The sequence below is a fragment of the Arachis ipaensis genome, chromosome B1 (genome assembly GCF_059453495.1).
Source record: "Arachis ipaensis isolate K30076 ecotype BB chromosome B1, ASM5945349v1, whole genome shotgun sequence".
Taxonomy (NCBI): Eukaryota; Viridiplantae; Streptophyta; class Magnoliopsida; order Fabales; family Fabaceae; genus Arachis; species Arachis ipaensis.
Genome location: NC_142436.1, coordinates 51,528,569 through 51,538,345, shown reverse-complemented (window position 1 = coordinate 51,538,345; position 9,777 = coordinate 51,528,569). Strand labels below are relative to the sequence as shown.

General features: G+C 40.1%; 1 non-coding gene across 1 annotated transcript; it reads left to right on the top strand.

The window, feature by feature from the left end:
* Positions 1-2,834: 2,834 nt before the first annotated feature.
* Positions 2,835-2,938, top strand: LOC148576546 (small nucleolar RNA R71). Its single transcript, XR_015904199.1, has one exon. It is a non-coding gene; the product is annotated as a small nucleolar RNA R71 (small nucleolar RNA).
* The last annotated feature ends 6,839 nt before the right edge of the window (positions 2,939-9,777 follow it).

Sequence of the window (9,777 nt, the reverse complement as noted above, 5' to 3'; positions counted from 1 at the left end):
TTCTGTAAAAACCAGCGTGTCCCAAAAAGCTCCTAACTGCCTTGACATTACTTGGTGGAGGTAGTTTTTCAATGATTTCCACCTTAGCTCTGTCCACCTCCATGCCTCTATTAGAGATTTTGTGGCCAAGGACTATTCCTTCTGTGACCATGAAATGACACTTTTCCCAGTTTAATACTAGGTTAGTCTCTTGGCACCTCTTAAGCACCAAGGCAAGGTGGTGTAGGCAGCTGGGAAAAGAATCCCCAAACACAGAAAAATCGTCCATGAAGACCTCAATAAATTTTTCAATCATGTCCGAAAAGATGGACAGCATGCATCTTTGGAAAGTGGCAGGTGCATTACACAATCCAAAGGGCATGCGTCTATAAGCAAAAACTCCATATGGACAAACAAATGATGTTTTCTCTTGATCACTAGGATCAACTACTATTTGGTTGTAGCCCGAATATCCATCCAAGAAGCAATAGTAAGCATGTCCGGCAAGCCTTTCAAGCATCTGATCCATGAATGGGAGTGGGAAATGATCTTTTCTGGTGGCTTCATTGAGTTTCCTGTAGTCTATGCACATCCTCCACCCAGTAACGGTTCTTGTGGGTATGAGTTCGTTCTTCTCATTTGGAACCACAGTTATGCCACCTTTCTTGGGAACTACATGGATGGGACTAACCCATGGGCTATCAGAAATGGGGTATATTACCCCTGCCTGCCATAACTTCCTCACTTCCTTTTGTACCACTTCTTTCATGACGGGATTCAATCTTCTCTGAGCTTGAATGGAGGGTCTAGCATCTTCTTCTAACAAGATTTTATGCATGCATATGGATGAACTTATCCCCTTCAAATCAGCTAGGGTCCATCCAATGGCATCTTGATGAGTTTGCAGCACCTTGATCAATTCTTCTTCCTGTTCTTGGCTCAAGGCCGAGCTAATGATAACAGGGTGACTCTCATCACTACCCAAGTATGCATACTTGAGATTAGGGGGCAATGCTTTGAGCTCAGGTTTTGGTGCTTCCTTTTCTTCTTTCACTTTCTCTGGCCTGCTTAGCATGGTTGTGTCAGCACCCTTGATATCACTAACTTCAATATCCTTGGTGAACTCCTCCTCTGCCACTTCCTTTATTGTTTCCTCAAAAGTTTCTTGTACTGCAATGTCCACTACATCAACCCTCATGCATTCCCTTAGTGATTCTGATGGATAGCTCATTGCCTTGAATACATTAAACACCAATTTCTCATCATGGAGTCTAAGAGTGAGTTCGCCCTTTTGTACATCTATGATGGCTCCAGCAGTCGCTAGGAAGGGTCTTCCCAGAATTATTGAAGCTTTGGCTTCTTCCTCCATATCTAACACCACAAAATCAGCAGGAAATATAAATTCTCCCACTTTCACCAACAAATCCTCAACTATCCCATGAGGGAATTTAAAAGTTCGATCTGCCAATTGGAGGGCCATTCTTGTTGGTTTGGCTTCCTCAATCTTCATTCTTCTCATCATTGTTAGCGACATCAAATTGATGCTGGCCCCTAAGTCACACAAGGCCTTCTCCACCATGACTTCTCCTATGATGCAGGGGATTTGGAAACTGCCTGGGTCCTTCAATTTCTGAGGCAATTTGTGCTGAATGATGGCACTGCATTCTTCAGTTAACAACACAGTTTCCTCATTTCTCCAGCTTCTCTTCTTGGTCATCAATTCTTTTAAGAATTTTGCATAGAGTGGCATTTGCTCTATTGCCTCAGCAAAGAGAATGTTGATTTGAAGCTTCTTGAAAATCTCCAAGAACCTGGAGAATTGGCCATCCTTTTCACTTTTCATCAAACGTTGAGGATAAGGTGCTTTAGGTGTGTAAGGCTTCAAGACCTCTTTTTCTTTTTCTTTTGTTGCAAACGGTGTAACAGATTGTCCTTGTTCTTTGTCTTTCACATTTTCCTTTGCTTCATCCTCTGTGGTTTCCCTTGAAATCTCCTTTAGATTCTTTCCACTTCTGAGGGTTATGGCCTTACATTCCTCCCTTGCAATAGCCTTGGCAGCATGAGAACCGCTTGTCCCAGGGGCATGCTTAGTCAAATACAAAATTTGATTTTCTAGCTTCTGGATGGCAGCTCCTTGGTTTTGCAAGTTAGAATTTACTTCTTCCTTAAAAGCTTTCAATTCAATTATGTCTTGGCTCATGGTTGCAAGCATTCCTTCTATCTGGTTTAATTGATCTTGAAATTGTTGGTTCGGATTAGGTTGGGTATGTTGATTATTTTGGCCATGATATGATGATTGGGGGTAAGTGTTTTGTGTGGCTTGGTATGATCTTTGGTTGGAGTTTTGGTATGTGGAATTGTTTTGTTGGTTGTGGTTGTAAGGTTTGTGGTTTTGTGGTTGGGTTTGTTGGTTTCCCCACCCAAAGTTTGGGTGGTTTCTCCAGCCTGGGTTGTAAGTGTTGGAGTGTGGATCATATGATTGCCTTTGTTGGTTTCCCACATAGTTAACCTCATCCCAATCACCTCCTTCAATGCCTACCTCCTCTTGATCTTGTGTGTGTATTGCAGCTACTTGCTTTGTTTCTAATTGCCTGGTAAGCTCTGCTAGTTGCTTGGCAAACACCTTGTTTTGGGCTAGAATTGTATCAACATGGTTCAGCTCCATGACTCCCTTAGTGTTGTGCCTTTCTGATGCATAGTAGTACTCATTCTCAGCCACTGTCTCGATCACTTCAATGGCTTCTTCCACAGTCTTTTTCCTGTTCAATGAACCTCCTGATGAATGGTCTACAGCCTTCCTTGATTCATAAGAGAGCCCATCATAGAAGATGTGCAGTTGCACCCAATCATGGAACATGTTTGGTGGGCATTTCCTTGTCAAGTCCTTGAATCTCTCCCATGCCTCGTAGAGAGTTTCACCATCTTGTTGTCTAAAAGTCTGAACCTCAGATCGAAGCCTATTGACCTTTTGTGGAGGGTAGAAACGTGCCAGAAACTTGCTTTCCACCTCATCCCATGTTGTTAGACTCCCCCTTGGGAATGATTCCAGCCACTTAGCTGCTTTGTACCTAAGTGAAAATGGAAACAAGAGCAGTTTATAGGCATCTTCCTGGACTCCATTGGACTTCACAGTGTCACAAATTCTCAGGAATTTTGTGAGATGTGATGAGATATTTTGATGAGAAACGAATTTCTACCAAAACACCCAAAACTAACCGGCAAGTGTACCGGGTCGTATCAAGTAATAAAAACTCACGGAAGTGAGGTCGATCCCACAGGGATTGAAGGATTGAGCAATTTTAGTTTAGTGGTTGATTTAGTCAAGCGAATCAAGTGTTGGTTGGGTGATTTGTGATTTGCAGAATGTAAATTGCATGAAATTAAAGAGAGCGGGAAAGTAAATTGCTGAAACTTAAAGGACAAGAAATTAAATGACAGAAACTTAAAGTGCAAGAAATGTAAATTGCAGAATCTTAAAGTGCAAGAAATGTAAATTGCTTGAAAAGTAAAGGGGATTGGGATGAGGATTTGCAGAATTTAAACAAGGGAAAACTAAATTGCATCAAACAGAAGAGGAAAAGGGAGTTGGGATTGAACCGGATCTTATAACAGCAAAGTAAATGAACAATGAAAGCATTAAACAGAGAATTGAAATGAGAATTTAGATCTCAGGACCCAGAGACTAGAAAACCAAGTCTAGATCTCAATGCCTTCCTAGATCCCACAAGAACAATAGCAAGGAAATTGTAAATTGCAAAGAAAAGAGATGAAGATCAAGTAACAGAAACAGAAATGCTAATTCAATTAACAGTAAAGGAAACAGAGAGATCCAAGATTGAGATTGAAACAGAATTTCTTCAATTCTCCAATCCAAGATCCAAGACAAAAGTCAAATGAAATTGAAAGCAATGAAAGCAAGAAATTAAAGTTCACTCAAGTTCAAAAGCTCTTCGAAAACTATTATGAAAATTCTAAAAGGAAAGCTCCAAAAGAAAACTCTCCAGCAAAAAGCTCCCCAAACAAATTGAATTCTATCCTATTTATACACTTTCCAAAATGATCTTCAAGCCTTGAGTTGGGCCTTTGTTCTTGGTGGAATTGGGTTGAAAGAGGCCTTGGTTGATTGCTCTTGAAGATTGAAGAAGAACCGAAGTGAACCAATTGAACCGGAAATGGAGTTAGCCAACGTTGGTCTTCAACGTTAGGGTCAAAGTTAGGGGTCTAACTTTGACCCTAACTTTTCATATCAGCAAACCACATTCTTCTGGTTTAGACGTTGGCGCCAACGTTAGGGGTCTAACTTTGACCCTAACGTTGGCCTTGCTTGGTGTGATTGGTGCCAACGTTAGCCTCCACGTTAGGGGGCTAACGTTGGCGCAAACGTTGCCTACTCCCCCATTGTGATTTAAGTGCCAACGTTAGCCTCCAAGTTAGGGGGCTAACGTTGGCGCAAACGTTGGTAGCCCAGGGAGAAACTCTCAAGTTCCAACGTTAGCCTCCAAGTTAGGGGGCTAACGTTGGAGCTAACGTTGGCTACTTCCAAAGAGTGATTCATATGCCCAACGTTAGCCTCCAAGTTAGGGGGCTAACGTTGGGGCTAACTTCATGCAACCCGGTTCAATTTTCACTTATTCCATTGTCCTCTCTTCACTCCTAGCCATTCCTCTTTGCTTCAACCTTTCTCCAAGCCTTCTTCACCTATCATTGATCAACCAAACTAATCAAAGTTTTGCTCAAAATCATGAGGTATTCAATCTTCCACAATATGCAACAAATATAGTTCAAAACCTCATGAAATGGCATGAATTCACATATGGTTGGTTCAATCAAGGGAAACATGAAAATCTACTCAATTAGCTTGCTTGTAGCTTAAGAAAGTGCATAATTCTAATGAAAACAAAAGAAAAAGACTAGCTAAAATGGGCTAAGATGACTTGTCATCACAACACCAAACTTAAAGCTTGCTTGTCCCCAAGCAAGAAATAGATTTATGCTCCAAGGTTCTTTCAATTAAGATGGATTGAGGAACACTTGTAAAGTGCAGTGAGTGAAGTGATCAAGTATCAGTGGGGTGAACTCTAAATCATATGCTCATGCAAGGGCTTCAGTGCTCACTAGTCCTTACATATTGGGAGTCGTAGGTCTTAGGATTTTCATTCAAATGGTACCATGGAGATCTCTTTATGTGTAATCACCTTGAAACAGCTTATAGTTTCTGTGCCTTGGTCTCGACTCTAAGTATCATGTCTCAAAGCGGCTCTTTAGATAAGCTTTCAATCAATACTCCTAAACCAGTTGGTTTTAAGGTATTAGGTGTTAAAGCACCCCTAAGGATTTACTTGCTCAAGCCTCTTTCCTTGACACACTTCAACCACAAGCATTTTACTAGGCTAACAACTCTTTGAGTCATTGTTTCTTCTTTCTTTTCTGCCTAGTAATTGATGCTCAGAGCCTTGGACCATGTTCTTTTTGTTTTTGTATTTTCTTTTCTTTCTTTTGTTTTGTTTGCTGCTTCTTGGATCAATAGATTTTTGAGAATCTCCACAATACTTCTTTGAACTTCATGTCCCGCCTATGAGCTCCCATGCAAGTTTTCACAAGCATGCAACCTCAGTACAAAATCATATAACCAGAACCACCACTTCTCCTAATCTTTTGCTTGCCTCAAAATTGTTTAATTCCTTAATCCTTCTTTTCAAAGAACTTTCATGTGATGCATTTCTTGAAAATTGAGTGCAAACAAGTTTTGAAGATAAGAATGTTGTGAATGATCAGACACCTTGCTTATTGACTTATAAAGAAAGACTATGTTATGCAGGCAGGCAGGGGTAAATAAAAAAACTATGCTATGCAGATAGGCAGGATAGATCAGGATACAATCCAACTTTCAATCACAACAATATTTGATGCAAAACAATGACTTAACAATACAACCTGTTGAAGTTTGCTTGATTTCCTTCTTCTCATCATCATCATTACTGGCCTTTAAGTTCATCTTTTGTCTCTTTGGTTGATGATGCTTAATCCTTCTAACAGCTTGTATGGGCCTCTGCAATGATATTGAAAGTTGCTTGTTCCCCAAGCACTTGGAAACAATGGTTAATTTTCATGATTTATTTGCGGGCTTTTTGAACTTACTTTGGTGTGGGAACACCAAACTTAGTACCTTGCCCATGGTTAACCATGTGTGATAATTTCTTTTTCTCTTTCACAAGTGATAGAACTGGAAACTAAGAAATGCAGTAAAATGGCTAACTAGTTCATCCAGTATGCTTGAAGCCTATATTATGCAGAAAGTGAGAATGTGCTTTTAAGTAAGATTTTGGTGGAACACCAAACTTAGAATCCTTCATTCTCCCTTAGATTGTGTTGGTGTGCAACACCAAACTTAGCTTCTTGCATTATAGATGAATTTAATTAACCTTTTTATTAAAATAACTATGGAAAGAAAACTACCTCAGGTTGGGTTGCCTCCCAACAAGCGCTCTTTTATTGTCACTAGCTTGACATTCTTCATCCTCTGATCACGGAAGTTGAAGTCTCAGTTGCCTTTGGTTTCCTCCTCTTACCGTAGGCTTCTCCTTGTTTTCCATAACTGTCTTCCCTTTCAGCTCAGCAGCTTTTTCATTGTTCTTCGAGTCATCTTCAGTGGCTCTTAGGGATATATTTCCCTCTCTCTCACCCAATTTAGCAGGGTTTTGAACCATTTGTTCCATGTACCTTTCAATTCTCTTGAGATATGCCTCTTGGTTTTTCCTTATGTCCTCCTGCTCTATTAATGTCATTTCTTGGATTTTCATAGACCTTTCCATCATCATTTCTAGAACATAGAGTTTTTGAAAGTTTAGGATTGGTTGTGACTGTGTAAATTGTGGTGATTGATGGAAGTCATTTTGGGCAGGTGGTGGGGTAGGAAAAGGTTGGAGGTGTGTATATTGGGGTGGTGTGTAGTGATTTTTGTTGGTATGGTGATGTTTTTGCAGGTTTGGGAAGTTGGGGTTATTATAGTTGAAGTCCCTTTGTTCCTGATACTGAGATTCCCTCATTCTTAAATAAGAATGTGGTTTCCATGGTGGAAATTGTGTATTCACTGTGGCTGAATGTAGAGAATCAATTTGTTTGGCTATTGATTCCAATTGCTGCTGTGTTTGCTGGTGTAGCTGCTTGTTTTGATTCATGATTGCTCTCACTCCTTCAAGATTCATTACTCCCTTTTCTGAAATTGCATTCCGTGGCGTCTCAAATGAGTGTTGGTTATTGGCTCTTTCGTCACTGAACTCTGCAGTTCCTTGGATGGTTGCTGTTGCCTTGAGTAGGCCATCTGAGAAGTAATCTACTGCTTTTCTTGTTTCAGTGGTTAATCCTTCATAGAATGCTCGAAAATCCACCTTGTCATTTGATTTCTTGTATCTCTCCCATGCTTTGAACAGTGGTTCTTCCTCTCTTTGTATGAATGGATGTACTCCTTCTTTCATCTTGATGTGTTGTTGGGGTGAGGAAAATTTGGCTAGAAACTTGGCAACCAATTCATCCCAACTAGTTATACTTCCTTGAGGAAAGGTTTCAAGCCATTGTGCCGCTTCATCCTTCAGTGAGAAGGGAAATAACATGAGCTTAATGGTATCATGGTCTACACCATTGAGATTGACAGCCCCACATGTTTTCAGAAAAATGGATAGGTGCTGTTTAGAGTCCTCCAAGGGATTTCCACCATAGGAACAATTGTTCTCTATTAGTGTAATGAGTTGTGGCTTCATGTTGTGATGTTCTTCTTTCTCAGAGATTCCTCCTTCCTTGTGACATATAAATCAATCAATAGAAAACACAGTGATTCTCTTGAAAATTGGATGTAGCCGGTTGGGACAAAACTTCAAACAGTTAGTGGGTTAGTTGAAGGTTAAAGAAAGATAAAGAAAAAGTGCTTGATCTAGATCACCACCTCACTTAATCATTGTCAATCTAGTCAATCCCCGGCAACGGCGCCAAAAACTTGATGAGATATTTTGATGAGAAACGAATTTCTACCAAAACACCCAAAACTAACCGGCAAGTGTACCGGGTCGTATCAAGTAATAAAAACTCACGGAAGTGAGGTCGATCCCACAGGGATTGAAGGATTGAGCAATTTTAGTTTAGTGGTTGATTTAGTCAAGCGAATCAAGTGTTGGTTGGGTGATTTGTGATTTGCAGAATGTAAATTGCATGAAATTAAAGAGAGCGGGAAAGTAAATTGCTGAAACTTAAAGGACAAGAAATTAAATGACAGAAACTTAAAGTGCAAGAAATGTAAATTGCAGAATCTTAAAGTGCAAGAAATGTAAATTGCTTGAAAAGTAAAGGGGATTGGGATGAGGATTTGCAGAATTTAAACAAGGGAAAACTAAATTGCATCAAACAGAAGAGGAAAAGGGAGTTGGGATTGAACCGGATCTTATAACAGCAAAGTAAATGAACAATGAAAGCATTAAACAGAGAATTGAAATGAGAATTTAGATCTCAGGACCCAGAGACTAGAAAACCAAGTCTAGATCTCAATGCCTTCCTAGATCCCACAAGAACAATAGCAAGGAAATTGTAAATTGCAAAGAAAAGAGATGAAGATCAAGTAACAGAAACAGAAATGCTAATTCAATTAACAGTAAAGGAAACAGAGAGATCCAAGATTGAGATTGAAACAGAATTTCTTCAATTCTCCAATCCAAGATCCAAGACAAAAGTCAAATGAAATTGAAAGCAATGAAAGCAAGAAATTAAAGTTCACTCAAGTTCAAAAGCTCTTCGAAAACTATTATGAAAATTCTAAAAGGAAAGCTCCAAAAGAAAACTCTCCAGCAAAAAGCTCCCCAAACAAATTGAATTCTATCCTATTTATACACTTTCCAAAATGATCTTCAAGCCTTGAGTTGGGCCTTTGTTCTTGGTGGAATTGGGTTGAAAGAGGCCTTGGTTGATTGCTCTTGAAGATTGAAGAAGAACCGAAGTGAACCAATTGAACCGGAAATGGAGTTAGCCAACGTTGGTCTTCAACGTTAGGGTCAAAGTTAGGGGTCTAACTTTGACCCTAACTTTTCATATCAGCAAACCACATTCTTCTGGTTTAGACGTTGGCGCCAACGTTAGGGGTCTAACTTTGACCCTAACGTTGGCCTTGCTTGGTGTGATTGGTGCCAACGTTAGCCTCCACGTTAGGGGGCTAACGTTGGCGCAAACGTTGCCTACTCCCCCATTGTGATTTAAGTGCCAACGTTAGCCTCCAAGTTAGGGGGCTAACGTTGGCGCAAACGTTGGTAGCCCAGGGAGAAACTCTCAAGTTCCAACGTTAGCCTCCAAGTTAGGGGGCTAACGTTGGAGCTAACGTTGGCTACTTCCAAAGAGTGATTCATATGCCCAACGTTAGCCTCCAAGTTAGGGGGCTAACGTTGGGGCTAACTTCATGCAACCCGGTTCAATTTTCACTTATTCCATTGTCCTCTCTTCACTCCTAGCCATTCCTCTTTGCTTCAACCTTTCTCCAAGCCTTCTTCACCTATCATTGATCAACCAAACTAATCAAAGTTTTGCTCAAAATCATGAGGTATTCAATCTTCCACAATATGCAACAAATATAGTTCAAAACCTCATGAAATGGCATGAATTCACATATGGTTGGTTCAATCAAGGGAAACATGAAAATCTACTCAATTAGCTTGCTTGTAGCTTAAGAAAGTGCATAATTCTAATGAAAACAAAAGAAAAAGACTAGCTAAAATGGGCTAAGATGACTTGTCATCAAGATGTTGGTTTGGGTCTTCATTAGCA